This window comes from Cryptotermes secundus, unplaced genomic scaffold (genome assembly GCF_002891405.2).
Source record: "Cryptotermes secundus unplaced genomic scaffold, Csec_1.0 scaffold595, whole genome shotgun sequence".
Lineage (NCBI taxonomy): Eukaryota > Metazoa > Arthropoda > Insecta > Blattodea > Kalotermitidae > Cryptotermes > Cryptotermes secundus.
In genome coordinates, this window is record NW_019745088.1 from 440,530 (window position 1) to 461,500 (window position 20,971).

The following is a 20,971-nucleotide window of genomic DNA, read 5'->3' on the forward strand; positions in this document are numbered from 1 at the left end:
GTCATCCATAGCTCAACATGTCACAATATATAACAATTCAGTCCCTACCTCACAGGAAACATTACGTTACAGCTACAGAGCCAAACCGGTTACTGCTGTTTAGAGAAACAGTTGTTTATTGTGAAAATCGTACGGAACACACAGATACACTCTGTGGGCAGAATGCAGTATATATAAGAATTCAGTCCGTACCTCACAGGAAGCACATTACGTCTCCGCTACAGAGCCCAACCGGTTCATTCTGTTTAGGGAAACAGCCGCTGTGTATTGTGAAAACCGTACGGAACACACAGATACACTCTGTGGGCAGAGTAGGCAGACCTACTATCAGGTGGCTGGATTCAACTGGAGAACACTTGAAGACACCGGGCGTTAGAGGTTGGAATCGAAGGTCGCAGGATCGGAACCAATGGCGACCAATCATAAAAGAGTCCAAGGTTCATCATACAGTGCAACGCACGCAGAAGAAGCGGAAGGAAGCCGCCTGACGTGTGAGGATGTTTACCTACCTTTCTCTTGGAGGGAAAGATCTGAAAATCGGTTATTTACCGACGCTCTGAGGAACACATGACTGTATGGCGTCTAATGGTAGGACGACAGGTGAATCACGAGTTGCAAGCGTCTTGGGAAGTATGCGGTCGTGGCCTGTTCGAGATACGATCCCGGGATTTGTCTGGAGAGATACGGAAAACCCATGAAAACCCTCATTCTGGATATTCTGTACCCCGGCCGAGATTTCGAACCGAGCACCTCCCAAATACGAGTCTGACTCTTACTTCTAGATCAGACCGTCGGGTGTAGAACCGTGAAGATAATTTCTGGTCCGAAATTCGAAACTAAGCTTACAGAATACGAAATGATATTCTTACATGATTTATCGTTCTTTGAGTCGGGATAGCATAGTCGGTATAACGACTGGCTGTGGGGTCGGAGTTCGAGTGCCGGTAGGGTCAAGAATTTTCACTTCTCAGAAAGTCCAGACCGGCTCTGGGGCCCACCCAACCTCATGTACAATGGGTACAGGGGGCTCTTTCCCAGGGTAAAGCCGCCGGGGCGTGAAGCTGACCACTCACTTCCAGCTAGTGCCGATTTAAGGAAAAACTGGATCTATACATCCACTCCCCAATACGCCTTCATGGCGCAGTGCTTAATTAGTTAAGCACAGGGACTGCTTTACCTTTTACCTTTATCGCTAAGTAACCAATGCAGTTGATAGCGCATAGTTAAGCTTTATAATTCACATTACGGTCTGTTTAGTGGTCATAAAACGATTCGCTGTTGAGTATGTAAATGGCGTCTCTGTGAGCTGGAGAAAGCGACGGTGAGACGGAGCACAGCAGTTATATCACTTCATGTTCGTATGTACACATCTTGCGATGAGTCCCTCTAAAGGCGCGCCCACATTACTAGTACAAGTGCTCGTGCTCGCCAGGCTTGTGCTCGTCGGGAGACTCGTCTGGCTTGTACTTGTGCTCGTAAATCTTCGTCCACACTACTTCAGTTGCTCGCCAGGCTTCGGCGCGTGAGGATCCGTATATTTACTCGTAGTGTGTATAGACTGTAGTCGTATTTTAATTTATTGGCTACAGTTTTTAAATGTAAAATTTAAAAATTTGCTTGCCTCGTGACTTGTCATATCGTCCACATTACTCGCGAGCAGAGCGAGTCACACGAGCACGAGTAATGTGGACGCGCCTTAAGAATAGGTTTCTTGTGCTACTCTGGCCGTCAACAGAACTATAAAACACAAACCAGTCTAATTTTACATTGGTTTTATAGTAGTAACTGCTGAACGTTTCGGTCCATATTTAGGACCGTCCTCAGGCGCTTTCATCAAATACGTCTCGTGTTATTGAAATATCCTAATATGGATCCAAATTAGTGTCAATCACTGTAATTGTAATACACATAATTATTATTAAAATTATAAATCAGATTAAATTTTAACAATTCTCTCCTCGTTACGGTGTAAAATAATTTGTGTTATCTGTCGCGTATTGCAGCTGGTATTTTTCATCCGGGTTTCGCTTTTGTACTTCATGTCTCATTGTTATTCACATATGTTATTATTATTATTATTATTATTATTATTATTAGTAGTAGTAGTAGTAGTAGTAGTAGTAGTAGTAGTAGTATGAGCCGGGATAGCGCAGTCGATAGCTACTGGCTACGATCTGGACGACCGAGGGGTCGGGGTTCCAATCCACTTTGTCTAGACCGGCTCCGAGGTCCACCCAACATCCTATCCGATGGGTACTGGGAACAAAGCGACCGCAGCGTGAAACTGACCGTTCACTCCACCTAGTGCCGAGGTTAAAAATAACATGGCTCTATACATCTAGTCCCCCATACGCCTTCACAGCGAAGTGCTTAATTAGTTAAGTCAACTTTTCCATATCATTATTATGTCTTTTTGCGTCTTCTTGAATATGACGTGATCAAGTTTCTGGAGTTTGTTGTGTACATCTTGTCATGTGGACGTTTGTTTTTGTGTTGTTCCTGTCCCTGGTATCAGTGTGGGCTCTGTTCTAGCCTTGACTATACGCGAACAGTCGCTTTAAAATTTCCCAGCAATAGACTATAGGCACTTACCTGTACAGTATACAGAGTCTTCTCTCGAAGCGCAAGATAGGTATAATCGATTTCCATTTTCTCGCCTTTCCGTATGATCTCCTTAGTTCGTAACTTAGTTTTTGGAAACTTTTGTTTCGGAACTTCCTAGACATCCCTCCGCCCCATCATCCCCTTGTCCCTTCAGCTGAGATTGTTCTTGGAAGTAAATACCGTTTCCTGTTTGTGGCCGGGGAGGCCAGCGGCCCGGCAGGGTGGATATTGCGCTGTAAATGAGCGCGGTTCTGACGTCAAATTGAGAGGCCAGTTAATTGGTACGTGTCGCGAAGTGCTGAAAGTCTGTAGCCGTGTAGATGTTTACCGACGTTACAAAGGAACTTATTGCCTTCATCTTCAGGGTGGAAGAGTAAACCAAACCGGCAAAAGGCAAGCTTCTAAAAATGTTGTTCTGTAAAATGAAGAGAAATTCGTGACTAGCTTAATGACTGTCAGCTTCTCTGCAGGGTTTCTCCGTTACGACTGTCACCCACTGGCTTCTTCTGGCATCCTGATTTTCTTGTTCAGTGATTATTCCAGTTACTGCAATAGATTTCAGTGAGACATTTTATGTTTACTTCTTTGCGCATGCGTTCAGCAACTGTATCCTTCAAGCAGATGCAGAAACGAAACATTGCAAGTTGTCCAGCGATTGAGGTTAGCTCTAACTGAGCCCACAGAGTAGGTGTCTCCCACCCCCTGACCTGAGAACGGAAGCAGGTGTTGTTTCGACATCGACAAGAGGAGGGGTTGATTTTTCTGAGTATGCGCCACGTTTGTTGCACCGCAATGCAGCACAAGCGTACCCGCTCTCGCGCAGGCTCGCTGTTATTTAAGTATTTAGTTCGGACCTCACAGGAAACACTTCCGTCTCCGTGACAGAAACTGGCCAGTTGATCTATTTCCTTTTGCTCCCACTTGAAGCTTCGTTTACTTCAGTTTCTTAATCTTAGATACTCGACAGGACTCCTTGGACGGGGAATCAGCCCCCTCGCAAGGCCACTACCTACATAGGACAACACAAACACAGAATAAACGCACACATCCATGCCTCGAGTGGGATTCGAACCCACGATCTCAGCGTTCGAGCGGGCGAATGTATTTCATGCCTTAGATCGCGCTGCCCCTGGGATCAGCGACGAGTTGATACTGTTATGAGAATAGCACGAAATACCGTAAATTTTTATTTTATGATGGTCCCTACTTTTATGTACGAAGCACCATGTTAATGACTATGGTACATTCACTTACCATGTGGCTTTAAAGGCGTACAAGGAATAATAGTACTTATCAAATTCATCTTAGAGTCATGTTGGTATGTTATTACAAAATCCTGTATGTATCTGCATATTACCTTAACTAAACGTCATCCTCGGAGGCTGCTGTTATGTCATAGGAAGCCGTTGGTTCACAAAGATAGGCTATGGTTATGTTTGCTTTAAGTGAAGCACTACACAACGGCTTTAACCTCAACTCCAAGGCCATTGTTTTATTTTAGTTAATAACTATTTCTACCACGATGACTTTTAATAAATATTATAAATTTGTTTATCAACTTAATTCTATGGAGCGCGCGGTAGCGTAGTTGGTTGAGGCAGTATGCTACAACCCGGATGGTCGCGGTTTCGATGAGGTCTTGACCTAATACTTCCAGCCGCGCTATGACCCTGGGGTCGACTCAGCCTCTGACAGAAATGAGTACCAGGAATGTTCCTGGGTTGTAAAGGGCGGCCCGCGCGTAAGGCTTACAACCTCAGCGCCATCTGTGAGCCAGTCATCTTAGAAAATGTGGGAACCTCGACGTCTGACACACCTAATGTGTCAGTGCCGGCTCTGGGGCCCATCCACGCCCTTATTCGATGAATGCATGTGGTTCCTTCATGAAGGTAAAGCGGCCGGAGTGTGAGGATAATAATGGCGAGTTGTGGGATGCGCATAGAATAATACGTCCAGTGCAGTTTGCGCAGGCCCAGAGTCACCTCGTCCTTGCTGTCTGAGGTGCAGTAATGGAGCCTTGGGCACGTGGCCGTGTTTAGAAACAATGTGACCGCAATATGAATGAATGGAGAGGGGCTACACCATCAATCACTAATGGCAAGAGTGCGGCGGGTGGGGGGCGGGCAGGCGGGCGGTTGACTGGGTCATGGCTGCGCCGCGCAAATGATCTAGCGCTCGTCAGTGTCACCCCGCGCAATGGTGCCTGGTGACTCCTGTCACCGCTCCTTTGCTTGGCCGCCGGAAGGATGAATGGATACAATTAGGAAAGAAAAGATGATAGACGGGAAGAAGAAGAAATACATAACGGAATGAAGAGGGAAAATGGAAGACCGAAAGGACAGACCTAAAGAAAGATACGGAGACAGAAAGAAAGAAAGGAAGGAAACGGAAGGAGGCTAATGCAAAGGAGGCAAACTTGTCTTTGTACTTAATTAAGTACAGAGAGAGCTTTGCGTTAAGTAAGGAAACAGAGAAATATGAGAAATTTAAAGGGAGAGGAAGGAAATCTAGTACCGAAAGATAGGAACAGAAAGATGGAGAACAAGGGAGAAAGAAAAGACATGAAGAAGGGGAGAAAGAAGATCAAGAGCAGATCTCTAAAATAGCAGATGACAAGAAAATGGCAAAGAAAAGAAAGGCAGAGGTAAATGAAATGTCGAGACACAGGAATTAGAAGAGGCGAGAAGTGAAAGAGAAGACAAAACAGATTGAACGAGAGAGGCAGGAGGGAGGGAGAAAGAAAGAAAGAAAGAATTAACAAACATGAACTTGCGTGGCCTAGCAGTGCGGGGTGCATGCTACAGGAGAGCAGTATTATATTAATTTGAGCAGGGTGCTGGTGGAAGCTGCAATAAGCCCCGTTTGTTTTGCTCCTCCCCATCAGGCCGCGTGGGTTCAGTAGCTATAGGGTGTCAGCTGGACAGGACGGCTCCCCCACCCCCGCCTGCCTCACCGAGCACAGACATTTCTGCCATTCCGTTATTAACAATTATTAAAGCAAGAGAGATATGAAAAGCGGCTTCCGCGATATTTCCCACAAGCAGACACCCAGACCAGATCAAGGAAGTTTCGGAACAAAACAGAGCCGATGTAGCGACGGCCGGGGTTCGATTTCCCGCACGCCAAGATTTTTCTCTTCTCCACTTCGTCTAGACAGGCTCTGGGGCCTATCCAGCCTCCTATGCAATAGGTACCGGGGCTCTTTCCCCAGGGTTAAAGCAGCAGGGGCATGAAGCTGATCACCTCCAGTTAGTGCCCAGATTAAGAATGGTGGAGCTATACCTCCCCCCCCCCCCACACGTTTTCATCGCCTGATGCTTAATTAATTAAGTACAGGGCCAACTTTGCCATTTTTATGTATATTTCAGAACAGTAACAGTCTGAGAGCCCTCAGAAATGTGCGAAGTAATTAAACAGTTTATACACATCGCATAGTACATCATGCCCTAGATTTTAACATTGGCCAACCGAAACAACAGTCGATCTCGTTTCCAAGGAAACGTAGTCGAGATCTGTTTTATATGGGAAAGTATGTGTCTTATGTATTTGTTGCGTTATTCTAGACGTCTTGTGCCTTTTTCGATGAGCGTTTCTGTACCACAGACAGATGGGCTGGCTGTCGTTTACATAAACTTGTGGCGCCGTCTGTACTCGGTACAGTTGCATTTTTTTTTTGTATTATTCCTTACAGAGACAACTCCTGTTCTTTAAACATTGTTTTTATTTTGATTTTCCTTCTTGTGACATTTTCATTAAAATTTTGTTGTTGTATGTGGAGTGCGTTCGGCTGGAAACCACACCATTTATAATCGACTTGCTGTTAATTATATGCGAGGGGTCACTGATTTTTATATTCCCCCCACCCCCCCACCNGTCGCTCAGCTGTTCAAGAGCCTGATTGTTCATTACCGTGTCCACGAAAGCCCTCCGTTGGTCCCTGTCCCGAGCCACTTGAATCCAGTCCATAGCCCCCCCCCCCAATCTTATTTCTCTGAGATCCACCTTAATATTGTCCTCCCTCCTACTTCTAGATTTTGGTAGTGGTCTCTTTTCTCCTGCCTCTCCCACGAGAAGGAAAAGGATCGCTGTCTTTTTTTGTACATTAATTTTCCCGAAATGTGAAGTTTGAAGTTCCGCGGTGATTGCAGTGTGTTGGGATCTGAGGCCATGTAGTTGATAGACACCAAGGTATAGTAGGAATCTACTGCATCCATCTTCAGGGTAGGAACTTCGGAGACTCGAATCTGCTGACGTTGCACAGAGGATGGCTGTGTTAGATTTGGGGTCCTTACAAGGATGAGTAACAACATTGCGATATTCTGGGATCTAACGCTCTTGTAGTTCTGGCATGGAGATGTAAGCGCTATGTTCTTTCGAAGCGTTAGCATTTGTCTAACGAAATACGCGGCGTCACATTTTGAAAAACGCAATGAGTTCCTTCATACTCGGAAAGTCCTTGATTAAAATATCAGCCCGGAGATTGGCTCTTTCGACCAGCGTTTGTGTTGGTTTAATCCTGTGCGGGGAAGTTCTGACGTAATGCCATGCAACATTTTACAGCTGCTTCCTTCCATATCCTGTCTGATTCACTACTTAAGTCGTCAGCCTACCATTGGACGGCAGCGAGCAAGTTAGCGTAGCGGTACCACTATTAGGAGGTGATCTGTTCAAACCTCTGCCAGGACACCTGATATCATGGCTGAAGTTTTCGTGTTTTCTCTGCTTGCCTCCATGAAAAAGCCTTCGTATTATCTCAAGTAGGCCACGACCGCTTCCTTCCAAATCTTCCATTGATCTCTCATTCATCCATTATGCAGTATATATTGTCACGTTTTAGGAGTTTTGATTGGTGAATGGATTTATTAACCACTTAACCACACAACTCGGAACTACGAGTAATTGTAGGACTACCGCTAATCTCCACACTTTCCAAATCACTACAACACCCGCTAAGCCTTTTCCAGCCTGTTGTGTCTTCACCAGCCGTTCCGTGGCAACGGCTTTGACAGTGGAGGTTCTTCAGTTTCACGAGCTCATGTCCTCTTGTCACTGTCGCCCTTGCAGAATGCTTATCATTTCCCTCAGCTGACAGTTAACTTTCTTTTTATTGCTAGTGGGGTGGGACTAAGTCCCTTGTACTGCGGCCACTTGTGGCCTATTGTACCAGCCCCAGATGATAGGTGAGGGTGATTGTAGAGCAATTGGTGGAATGGATATTGACAGGGGAAACCGAAGTACCCGGAGATAACCTGCCCCAGCGCCACTTTGTCCACCGCGAATCCCACTTGACGAGACCCTGGAGCGAACCCGGGCCGCCGCGGTGGGAAGCCAGCGACTAACAACTTGAGCTATGGCGCGGCCTAGTCAACTAACTTAATCGCCCAATTTATCATCTTTATAACCTCTTTGCACGCAACGAGAAGAAAACACCGTTTCCAACATGTCCTCTCTTGCTCTTATGTACGGTTTCGTAGCGATAGCCTGAACATTGTTGTGTTTGCCGGTCCTATCCATTGGATAGAGAGCTGGGCGGGCCCCAGAGCCGGGCTCGATGATTTGGTGACAAAATTTCTTACCCCTGCCTGGAATCGAACTCTGGTTGTGCAGCTCCTATCATCGTTGCTGTACCGACTGAGCTGTCTTTAATCTTACCGTCATCTTTCAAAGCTTGTTAGAAATACCGCCGATAGTGTTGTACTGCGTGAAATGCCATTAATTGTAATTTTATTTTACTTTTGCTTTCGAATTGCCGCTTTGAGATTTGGCTACAGACGATGTTCTGTTTACAGTTGGTTCCGGCCGTTCACGCCTGACTCAGTGGATCGCAGACCTGTGCCGCTATTAGTGAAATTCGATACGGCATCCATTTTGTGCCATGTTATTTGCCATGTCGCTTTTGACGCCGGACACATTGTTCTGTCTAGTGAAGCCACTCAAAGACTACAAGAGCTGCGGTCTATTGATTCTTCCGACCCCAGAAATCCCCGCAACCCGCTTACTGAATTTAATCCACGGTGTAAGCCTAAGACAAGGCGACAGACGCGCAACTGGTTGAACGTCGAGCACCGCTGCGTGGTTGCCCGGCAACAGAACAGTCGACAGACGGCGCGGGGAAACTGGCATCGTGGGAAGCAAAAGGAAGCGCTCACAGACTGGGAATGTGGCTGGAGGAGAAATGGAACGGGTGAAAAGGGAAGGAAGTGATAAATAAAGGGGGAAATAAAGGAAATTATTTATAGCACTGAACAAAGGACAACGGGAAGAAATAAAATATAAAGAAAAATGCAAGAAATCAAAAAAAGGAAGTCAGATTTTCCCGTAAACAGTTTCTATAGGCAAATCTCGAATTTATTGTTGTATTTTTTGTCTTGGTTTCCTCTAAATTTCTTTATATAGGGGAGTTATATAGCCGCTGACAGTGGCCGCTCTGTTCTGATGCATGAACCGCCTTCGCTCGCTGTAACGCTGGGATTATGGGTTCGAATCCCGCTCAAGGCATGGATGTCTGTTAATGCGTTTATTTTGTGTTTGTGTTGTCCTGTGTGTAGGTAGCAGTCTTGCGACGGGCTCATCCCCCGTCCAAGGAGTCCTACGGTCCGTGTAAAAAAGATTACGAAACTGAAGAAGAGGCCAGGGCCCAATGAAGGGTTGTAGTGCCATTGATGAATGAAAGAAGAGTGATATGATCATGTTTTGTGCATAATTTTTATTTATATAATTTAAAATGAAATATTTGTTGAAGACAAAAATATAATTAATTTTCATGAATTGTAGTACATTTTATGCATGGAGCCGGGTACTTTTTTGGGGGGGGGGGAGGATAGTAGTTTTCGAATGGCATCCAGATGCTTTCCTGCAGTGCTTGTTCATCACTTAAATATCCATGGCTACCGTACATATTGGTAAGTGTACGAAGTGAATTTTATGTCCTTTCGTCTTTCAATAAGGTCCATTGTGTGAAACACAAGGCAGAAGCTTTGCATCGTTGCTCCGTCAGTGTCACGGTACACGTGTACTGTACCTACCACTTTACCGCCGGAATTTCGAATCGCAGCCACAAATTCTTCCGCAGAATTTGCTCACCAGTTTAACAGCTGTCACGAATACGTGGATCTATACATTCACCCCCCCCCCCATGCTTCTTCATACTTTACTTTCTAACAGCCGTGGCTCTCGTACGTACCGATAAAATATCTTAATGTGTTCTCTGTTGGGTCCGCGACGGCAACAGGAAACTGTCAGAAACAAACTTTTTAAACTAATAGGAATTAAGTAGCTTGTTCTGGAGATCCTAGATAATCAAGTTAAGAAGGAAATCGCGAAATTCCTTGAATTTTGTCTGCAGTGGTTCACGAAACTTAACCACCCATGTGAATCAACACGCTCGTTCATGGAAACCAGGCTAGTGAGCATTGCTCAGAGTCTGCGTAACTCCCGTTCTCGGAAGTGGCGTACCGGGGTGTCCGGTTGATATGCCTCCGCCCCTGAGTTGTCTCTCTTTACACAGAAGTTCAGTTGTTATGAAAGGAGCGAACCACCGTCAGTCGCAGTGACAGCGGCAGCGGCAGCAAGGACTAGAGAAGCAGTGTCCCTTCATCATGCCTTTCATGTTGGCCGTGGCCCATTTTCATAAGCCATCGCAGGCGGATATAGGAAGGATGCAGTTAACAGTAACGTAAAAGGTGAAGTTGTTCCTGTGCTAAATCAATTAAGCACGACACTGTGAAGACGTATGGGTAGTGGAGGTATACTCCATCATTTTTGACCTCGATACTAGATAGAGGTAAATGGTCAGCTTCACGGTCCGGTGGCGTCCCTCCCCCTCCAGGGGTACATCATCAGGCACAGATTAATTAGGAGGCTGGATGGCTCCCAGAGCCGGCCCGGACGTAGTGAACTAAAAATACCTTGCTTCCGCCGGTATTCGAACCATCAGCTGTCCAGCGCGTGGCTCATCCCTGTTCTGCAGTTATCTTCAGGTAGGCCAGTGTTGAGAATTGCACCGCTGCAGAGTTCCTGTATCAGTAACCCGTGTTACGATGGGGTATGGCAAGCTTCAGTGAGGTTCCTGCTCATGTTGGACACTGTCCATTATCTCTGGTGTAATGAGTAGGCAAGACAACGGATGATGGCCAACATAAATGCCTAGTTCTTATTAATCAGTTACTGCGAACGGAATTTGATTTTTCGCGGGCCAAGAGTTGCGGTCCGCTGTTTGAAAAGCGCACACTCCCCTGTCAGTCTGTTCCCAACGCCGTGATGGAGGCAGCAGAAGACACATGGCGGTCCATAACTCGCGACCTGCCCACTGCAGACTCCTTTCTACCCTTGACCTACTCCCCTACTGCCTTAGCTCTGGGTGGTGAGGGGGTTTCAGGAGGACTTAAAAAGAATGTGCATTGTTTCACGACCTCTGAACTTAGGCCATCTTTCTCTGCTCTTGCCTATTCCACTTTTTTCCTTCTCACTCGCTTGTCTTTTCCATCCATGCTTCTCTAAAAAGAAAGGAACGGTGGAAAGAGGCCAGTAGCTCTTTATCTTATGCTTGATATTCCCATATTTTTTACAGGAACGAAGCCTAATAATCTGTTCTCTCTCCTCCCGTAGAGCCTACGAATTATACGGTCATCGCCACAAGAAGTTTCGTCTAATGTATGTGGAATTATAGGCTGTCTCATGACGGTAAAAAGGTAAAGCTATCCGTGTAACAGGCCGTGGAGGCCCATAGGGTTGTGAGATGTTGAGGCTTCCACATTTTCTGGACAGTCGGCTCACAGATGGCGGTAAAGTTGTCAGCCTTACGCGCCGGCCGCCTATTACTCCCAGGAATCTTCCTGGTACTCATTTCTGCTAGAGACTGAGTCGACCCCAGAGACGTATTTCAGCTCGCTCCGTGTGTCTTAGTATCCACTCTCACTAATTCTATTGTTTTCCTGGCAGTCCGTGTTGTATCAAAGGAAAGCGGGCGATTAATTCTTCTCAGAACTCCTTGTTTCTTTAATACTCATAATTTGCATTGAACTGAGCAAACCTCTGAACTTGTAACAGACACTGAACCCTGTAAGCAGTTTCCTGAAGGTGACTTTATTTAAAAGAAATTTCCGTTCTCACATATCTGGCATCAGTACTTGAAGAAGGACGTTTGGTGAAGTGTCGAATTCTCAGCTTCGTGTCTCTACAAGGACGAGATTCTACCGCACAATCAAACAAAACAAAAACATAATCCGTGGCTATAGTCCGCAAGCGAACTATACCGACCGAGCGACTGCCGCTTGTCGGCGAAGTTACTGCCAACTCTAGCGGATAGAGGGTGTCGCGTGGTCAGCGCAACGACCCCCCACGGCCGTTAATTTTGATTTTCTAGCCTGGAGCCCCTACTTTTCCATTCAAGTAGGTCCTCAGTTATCGTCACGAGACTTAGTGGACCCCGTTTCAGACCCAGTACTTCTCAGAAAATCTTGTAGTGCTGGGAATCTAACCCGGGACCTCCGGATCTGTAGCCAGTAACTCTGACCTCTAGACCACAGAGGCGGACGTACACAGCCGGGGACGGAAATCTCCGTGCCGTTAGGTTAGGTGATGTTAATTTTCATGACGTTTTCCCCCATCCGAATTCAGGTGACATCCGATTTCATGTAGGCCTTATCTAGTGTCATACGCCCTGCAACACGGAAACAATTGCTGCACTGTTTCCTGGTCCAGGACACAGGATACAGTGTCCTGTGTGTCCTTCCCCTCTTCATAGGAAACCCGTATTGCAGGATGAGCAACTGCCGGTCAATTTGTGCGGAATAAAGCCTGGACAGTGTAATTTATCATAGGCCGGCGCACAGCTCTGCATGCCCGTACGCTAATCCTTCCCTCGTCCGCCCCCCCCCCCCGTCTCCTGCAGTTAGGCTTTTTTTTTTCTTTTTCTGCGGAGCGCTATGTATCATTCGGTCGTTCCTACGCAGAGGATGCAGGTTCTGTCTCTCCCTAACTGCAAAAACTACAGCAGCAAAACAGATTTAGTCGTCTCCACCGTGGCGTTATGCGGGAGACACATTTTGTTTCCAAAAGCCCGGTTTAGATACCGGATTGTCCGTCCATAGTACCGTTCCTTGGACATTACGTTTTAATGCTTCCGTACGTCCGTATAGCCGCACAGACTGCAGGCCTGAGTTCGAAGCTCGCGTCACATTGCTGAGATGTATTCCTCTGTTTGCATTTAAAGTAACAGGCTATGGAGGCCCATAGACATATGAGACGTCGAGGCTCCCACATTTTCTGGACAATCGACTCACAGATGGCGGTTACGTCAGCCTTAGGCGCCGGCCGCCCTTTACCTCCAGGAAGATTCCTGGTACTCATTTATGTTAGAAGCTGAGTCGACCCCAGGACTACAGGTGGTTGGAAGGATTATGTCAATTAAAAAATACAGTGACTTAATCGAGAAACGAACCCGCGAGCTCCCGGCTTGTAGCCTAGTGCCTCACCCAACTGTGTTACAGCGTACCTCTTGCATTTAAAACATAGGATTTTTTTTTGTGTGTTTTGTCCATCTGTTTTGACAGGCAACCGCAGAGGACAGAGACAAGTAGTGCGATGTGTATGTATATGGAAGGATAATGTTAAAAAGAATTATATGGAGTAGGGTGGGAGAGTGTGGACTAGGATCCTCGGATAGAAACCTGTGACGCGGGCTCTTGTTGAAACATCAATGAACTTCCGTTTCTCATGAAATGATAGCAATTTATCGAATGGGTGAGGAACCGTAAGCTTCTTGAAGAGTACTACTATCTTCTGGAATAGGCCTATAACGCCGTTTAGACCTTTGAAGGTCAACAGACGTTTCGGAGGAACTTATCGCCTCCATCTTCAGCTTGCCACCTGCTCGGCTTAATGTCTGTACAATGTGCGACATGCTCCAGGTATGCCTTTAAGACACGCGGTAATGCGGAACCCTGAGTAGTGAGACACAGGAAAGCAGATGCTCATAAAATTATTTGTCCATCTTTATTCCCGAAGGAAGCAGAGGCAGTTCTTTATGTCGTGTAGAGAGACCCGAGTGAGCATCTGGCGAAGGGGGGAGTGGGGGTTATGACTCAATGCAGTTCAGTTTTACGGTCCGTTTGCCCTGTTTCTTCTTCTTTCGAATGTGATGCAGAGGCTTGGGATTTTTATGACGTCGCCCCTACTTCATTCCTGAAGAGGGTCTCAACTGCCGCGACCGATATGTTATGTGTCATAAAGTCGGACCGTGTGTACATATCGCTGCGCTATGTTGCCCCTGATGGACCTCAATGGGAGCATCACGTTCTGTTCAGTGCCACGAACACTGAGGATCTGTGAAAATCGAGAAGTACATCACACGTTGTGGGATTTGAGGTTTCCATAACCATGACATTCTGGTAGAACTCATTGCCTCCATCTTCAGAGTATAAGAGAATCCTTCGCTGAAACTCTGTAAGATTATAAAATTATGTCACGGATACACCATCATTACTGGTAAGTTTTGTGTCATATTTTTCAGTGTCATTACGCAAATTCTGGTTACCGTAGGAATTAATTATCGAACGTTAAAACGTTGCATGAATATAAGTTATGCAGTGGGCCGTTTTGTTTCAGTGTATCGTGTCTATTCTGTGAGTATGATATTTTGATGTTCATGTATGAAGTGTAGTATACTTATAAAGCGATGATTTACGATTCAGTATTTATGCGTGTTATTCGTGGAGGATGGCTTTCCCACCAATATCCTGTACGCATTCCTGTTCTCCCCATTCATGCTACATGGCCTTCCCGTATCATCCGCATTGACTTGTCCATTATAATTATACTTGGAGAAGAGTACAAGTTATGAAGCTTCTCATTATGCAGTTTTCTCCAACCTCCCGTCACTTCATCCCATTTCGGTTACAGATGATCCCCGCAACACCCTCAGTGTGTGTACGCAGCAGAGCTGATGTCACTGCTCTTGTTTACGCTGCTGATAAAAATAGGAGCTACGTTCTGAAATTATCATCAGCTCAAACAAGCGTGGTCGCATGAAGCTGAAGAGTTCCGAAGGATTTGCTTGTAACGACACCTGTTGTTTTTGTTTCAGGTGAGTTGCACGTGTCCTGAGAACTGCACACGTGAGTAAGCATCTCCAAAACCTAGTTACAATGCAAACTGGGCACTTCAATGTCTGTCACCCGCAGCCATGTTTGCTCCTGACGGTACTACTCCGTTTGTTTAATGGCGGATCCTGTGCCAGAAGCTAATGGCGTCTGAGATTGTGAAATTAGATACAGAAATCAAGAATCGACGTTCAGGTCTCTTACTCAGTAGCGTCACAACCAGCTTCCTATCTAATGCATGCTAAGGTAATGAATGAATTCGTGGAGCTATGCCTCCAATACCCCAAAACGCTTACTTGGCATGGCTTTTAATTAATCACAGAGGCTGTTTTTCATCACTTACCTGAGGCAGGTGTTTATTGGCACGGCCCAGTAAACCTTCCATTTTGCTGGACCATGACGAAGGAAATATCAAGGCCGGCAAGAGGAAACGTCTTCTGATTATCATTCTTTAATATTCTCTGTCGCGCCCGTCCCCCTTTACCTTCAGTTACACCTGAACGAGCATGTACAGAAGGTAGAGAAGGTGGACGTGGAGATGTTCACGGATTCACGCAGTTTCAAGATTGTATCCGTCAGAATGGGTTCCCAGTGAATAATAAAATTCTTGTTCCCAAAGTTTGTTGTCCTCCAGATCCCCCCCCCCAAATGGTGATTTTCTCGAAAACGGCTCGAACGAATTATTTCAGTGGAGATTATGGCCCAAAATAAAACTACGTAAACAGTATATTCAGGAAAGCAACAATACGCGGCAGGGACCCAAATGAAATGTGTCAGGTCCTTTTGAAACAGGCCCTACCAGTCGTACGGATTTAATTTTTCGGTGTTCATTAATTAACGTTAGTTTACCGAACAACATTCGAATTCGTTTCCAAGGTAATGTAGTTGAGACCAGTCTCATAGAAGAAAGTATGTGCAATGTCTACACAGATCTCTTATGTCTCCAGAGACATTAAGGCCTATGTGCTGCAGTTTCCCGTCGCTTTAGTGCGGACAGTGTTGTGTCTCTGCCCTCTACGCTGCACTGTGGACTCATGTCTCCAGAGACATCGAGATCTATATGCTGCAGTTTCCTGTCTCTTTAGTGCAGACAGTATTGTGTCTCTGCCCTCTACCCTGCACTGTGGACTCATGTCTCCAGAGACATCAAGGTCTATGTGCTGCAGTTTCCCGTTGCATAGAGAAGCACGGAAACACAGCACTAAATAGATGTAATGCATTTGTTTTAAGATGACTTAATTGTGTTGGAGCAATTATATTGCAGGTTTATGTTTGGGCCATTCCAAAGATTTTTCTGCACTGGAATGCAGTGCAGCTGAAGTGCGGTATGTGTTCTTAAGGCCATAAAGGTGGCACTGCCTGGAGGCGTTAAATGCAAGTAACATTCACGTGTAGGCCGCGGCACAGCTCAGACGGTTAGTCGCTGGCTTCCCATCTCGGCTGCCCATGTTCGAGCCCTGGTTTGGTCATGTGAAATTTGTGGTGGGGAAAGTGGCGCTCGGGCAGATTTTGTCTAAGTACTTCAGTTTCGTCTGCTGGTCCTCGCCAGCGCAGTCATACTGGGACTCGCGACCACATTTTACTGTCTCAGATTTGAGACTTCCGTTTTCGTCGCCTCCTACGACTCGCAGGGTCACGGTGGAGGTATTCGACCCCGCCTCCACACGAAATGACTCTCGAATCAATTACGTGTCTCCCTTTTATAACCTCGGAAGAACCGAATAGAGATCACCACCTCTAACAGTTCTATCACTGCGTGCCTATTCGTTGTCACGGTAACGTGCCCAGCAACGGAAGTCCTGTTGAGAGCGTAACCTCAGATATGTGTTTACCGAATCGTTGTCTGGCAATGGACTCTTCTGGCTTTCAGGCGTCATGTCACAATATAATTATAATCATCAGTTAATAAGCTATTGTTGGAAGTAGAAATAGTGGGAAATAATATGTATTATTATTATTGTTATTACAGTCATGACATCCTGGCCACTGAATCCCCGAAGATGTCAGTCAGATGCTTAGAAATTAAAAATCAGCGTTTCTTTTGTTCGGAACACTGACGGAATAACACGGCAAGTTTTCTTTTTATACAGCAAAACTCTTTACAACCCGTTTACTACCGTCTGCTTCGAGTTTGAAATGTTTGTTTTGAGACCTATTGTTCTCTCGTGTAGACTAGATACTGTTGAAGTTCTGAATGGTCTACAATGATTAGAGACTCTCTGTTGATGTGTGTCCTGTTTATTTTAAAACAAATTTCTTTTGTTTGTGCAGCGGATCTCGTTGCTTGTAAAACAATTATTCCGATGTTAAGACGTTTTATACGAAGCAATATAAATGCTTCAGTTAAATTGGCACGTGCTTCCAGCGCTGTCAGGACAGGCCCCATTCGTGTCTCTAAATGCGCGGTAAAGAGTTTATACACAAGGATATAGAGCCGTAGTACTGTTTTTTCTCGTGAAGAGGCCGCCACGGTCGACATTATCGTCGTCTCAGTAGTTGGTACAGCTTTACGGCATTTTTATGATGTTTTGAGTTTAGTAACTTTTATAGGCTCGTAAGGATTGCTTTACTTTTGTCGTTTTACCCCCCTCCCCGGCTTCCTTCCCCCCCACCCAGTAGTGGAATTGAATTTTTCTCTCTCTCACTCTCTTTCACGTACGGCGGAGCCGGATAAAAGTGCACATTCTCAATTTTTTTCGGTCACACGTCAGGCGTTTCTTTGATTAAAGAAATGGACCTTTTAATAAATGTCTTGGCGTACATTTGTCTCGCCCCTTCCGGGATCACTGTTAATGATATCTGCAAGCTGTCAGTTGTGTTTAATGCCCTGTAGTCCAGCACTGCTAGAGACTGTTAAGTGACCCATACACGTACGAGTCTGGCTCGCGAGTCCGACTCGGCTCCGGTTCCAGTGAGCCAAAGTCGTCCGTGAGTGGGTTGCAAAGTTGAAACTCAGCTCATGCGTTTGTGGTGAAATTAATTCTAGCCCGGCTCCCGAGTCTAGCTCGCCGAGCCGGACTCGCGAGCCAGACTTGTACGTGTATGGGCCCCTTTATAGTAAGTCTCATGCCAGGACCATATTTCCACATGTCCGGCGTTCCGTGACTAATAACGTGTTCTGGGTTGGATTTATTGGCACTCCTATTACAATTACAACCAATTATAACAGCTCACAATTAACGGCTGCCTAAGACTCGCTCCTTTCCTTCCTGGACTACGAGTGTCTTCTCTTCTGCGTGACTGACTTGGTTCTGATTTACGCGTCGGTCACTTCTTCTGCTTCCGGTGTCCGCTGGTAAACACTTCAGAGCCGAACACCGAACTACAGAACTCCGAGCTCTCTTCAGGATGCCGAATCACGACTCATAATGAATTGAACATAACTCCCAAGTCCAATTCTCTAATCGTAATTTTCTAATTCTTTCTCTGCCTGTTCTACAAACCGTCTCCTCTTTAACTTCGAGGCGTACCGAATATAAATCACCATCTCAGGCAGATCCTCTGTTATATTCTGTGTTTGTTCGTTGCTACGAAACGTGCCTAGCGACTTTTAGGGAACCGTTATCTAACAGTGGACTATTCTGCTTCTTCTGCTGCCGCCGGAATTTGTGGTAGTATGTCACAGCATTAAAGTACTTGATATTCTTAGCGTCCAGACCGGCTGTTGTCCCCACCCAGCCCCCCATCCAGTGATTAACTGAGGGGGGGGGGCTGTTTTGTTTGAAGGTAAATCGGCCGGGACGTGAATCTGATCTCCCCTCGCCATATAGTGCCAAGGATAAGAGTGTGTCTGCTTTCGCTTGCGTCTTCGTGACGTGAACGTTGCCTGTACGGCGTCGTATCACACTACGAGCTGCTTGTCTCGACCTTAAGCGTTGCCATGCCAATGCTGCAGTACGTGTACTGTAATGAAAGGTAAAAGGTAAAATTGTCCCTGCGCTTAACTGCATCATGAAGGCGGATGGGGGAGTGGATGTATAGATCCACAAGTACTATAAGGAAATTTCCGTTGATTTTCTGTGAATGTTGTACGGATAATTCTTATTCGGGATGGCCTGGATTCAAATCTGGTGTGACTCACCGGTTATCCTGACTCATGTTTTTCGTGCTTCGCCTCAGGCTTTCGAGTCAGATGCTGGGGTGCTATCTCGATTAGACCAATACCGCCTCCTTCCAAATCTCTCGCAGTTCATTATTCATCTGTCAGCCTTCGGTCCGTCACTTTATAATATGGCTGCTGACAAGATACAACATGGCGCTTGGCTATGCATTTTTAGATAAGTTATCGGCACTACTAGATCTTGAAGTACGACGTAAACTAGCCCAGGGCACGCCGTACCTTGTTGCGCCAACTTTACGGAAGAAAAGTCCCGTTTGTTCAGTTTTTTATTGTATTGTATTGGAGAGGGTGGGTTTCCCCATGCACTTAGACCATCTGTTGGTCCATTGTGCGTCCCCCTATGATATTCTACCAGTCTCTATTCCCTACCGGTACTGGTGCGTGCCATCAGTCCCGACTCAGCCAGCGAGTTCGGCCTCTACTGGCTCAGCGGTATCTCGATGCTTCCCCCATCTACCAGAGGCGTTAGAGACTACTGTTGGGCGGGAAATGTCCTGAATTTGGCTCAGTGGTCCCCTTGGGACCAACGATTTTCCTTCATATCAGATGTTGAAAATAGAATCTGGTAACGTACTGATAGTGATGTAACGATTTGCGTCAGCATCTCATGATTACGCTCCTACAGAATGTTTGAGGTAGACATACCAAAGTTGCAAAACCACTTGTACGTATTGTCTATGGATGGCATTACAGTTATTTGTTGGACCTTGGCCGCTTTTTCAATTTCTTAATCCTATACACAGTCGATAGGACTCCTTGGACAGGGGATCAGCCCTTCGCAAGGCCGCTGCCTACACACAGAACAATACAAACAAACGCGCACAAGCATCTATGCCTCGAGTGGGATTCGAACTCACGATACCAGCGTTGGAGAGGGCGAAAAGTGTTCATGCCTTAGACCGTGCGGACACTGTGTTCGGCCGAACAATTCTTATTGCCTTCTATAAATATAACACAGTGCAGGTCCTGGAACCGCTGGTTGAAGTGTGTTTGTGTGGCTTATTGCTTGCGTGCTGTTTAGCAAGAGCCTGTTTTTGAAAACTCAGTAATAAATAGAAGTTTCCAAGATAATGGGATTTAACTGCCGTTTAATTTGCCGGGAAGCTGATCTTGGTAGGCTTTTAAGATGTTTACAGAGTCAATATTTCCAGCTCTTTAAGACAATTTATCGCATACATGCAATAAAGCAATAAAACCGAGTTCTTGCCAGTTTCAGAACTTAAAGACTAGCCTGACAACAGCAGCAGCAGAGCCCTGACGGAATTTACAGCAGGTTCGGCATTCTTGTACGTTCATTCGGTGTTGTACGCGACAAGTTCTTCTGTACGCTGCAAATTAAACCTTCTCAGAATAACCGACTACATGGAGTTGAGGCCTTATTGAGCCGCTTATAGTTTCTCAGCTACTTGTTAGTTATTGGAGAGGGTGGGTTTCCCCATGCACTGAGACCTGTATTGGTCCATTGTGCTTCCCTCTATGATTTCTACCAGTCTCTATATCCTACCGGTACTGGTGCTTACCATCAGTCCCGCCCAGCCAGTGAGACCGGCTCTACTAGCTGAGAGGTATCTATAATGCTTCCCCCATCTACCAGAGATATTAGAAACTGCTGTTGGGTGGGAAATGTCCGTAATTTGTCTCAGTGACCTCCTTTGGAGACATGAGGTTCTTTTGCATGCCGTAAAGCTACGACACGGGACCCACGGCTTAAAGTCCCTCCCGGAGAACTTGTTCCCTGAATTTTTCCGCCCTTAAAAATTCGACTACCTCCGCCGAGTAGTCATGAGGTGGGAACGTTACCTCTAGACTACGGAGGCCACTTTTCTCAGCTGCTCGGTACATTCCCAACATTTTATAGAACACCGATGGTTCATTACTGTGTTCACAAGAGCCCGTTACCGGTCCCAAATAAATCCAGTTCACACCCTGACGTCGTGTTTTTTTAAGATTCATGTTAGGTATTATTCACATATCTGCGTCTAGGTTTTCAAAACCAGTCTTTTTCCTTTAGAGTAAAGGTAAAAAAAAAGGTAAAGTCGTCCCTATGCTTAACTAATTAAGCACCACGCCATGAAGGCGTATGGGCGACTGGATGTATAGATCCACATTCTCTTGACGTCGGTACTAATTGGTGAGTGGTCAGCTT

At 45.9% G+C, this 20,971-nt stretch overlaps 1 protein-coding gene and 1 long non-coding RNA gene across 8 annotated transcripts in view; both read left to right on the forward strand.

The window, feature by feature from the left end:
• Positions 1-20,971, forward strand: part of LOC111874916 (homeobox protein extradenticle) — a 592,846-nt gene that overhangs the window by 350,885 nt on the left and 220,990 nt on the right. The window lies entirely within an intron of this gene.
• Positions 1-20,971, forward strand: part of LOC117283128 — a 120,570-nt gene that overhangs the window by 37,788 nt on the left and 61,811 nt on the right. The window contains exon 2 of the long non-coding RNA XR_004514143.1: positions 14,690-14,951. This is a non-coding gene — a long non-coding RNA (uncharacterized LOC117283128). The remainder of the gene's footprint in view (positions 1-14,689; positions 14,952-20,971) is intronic.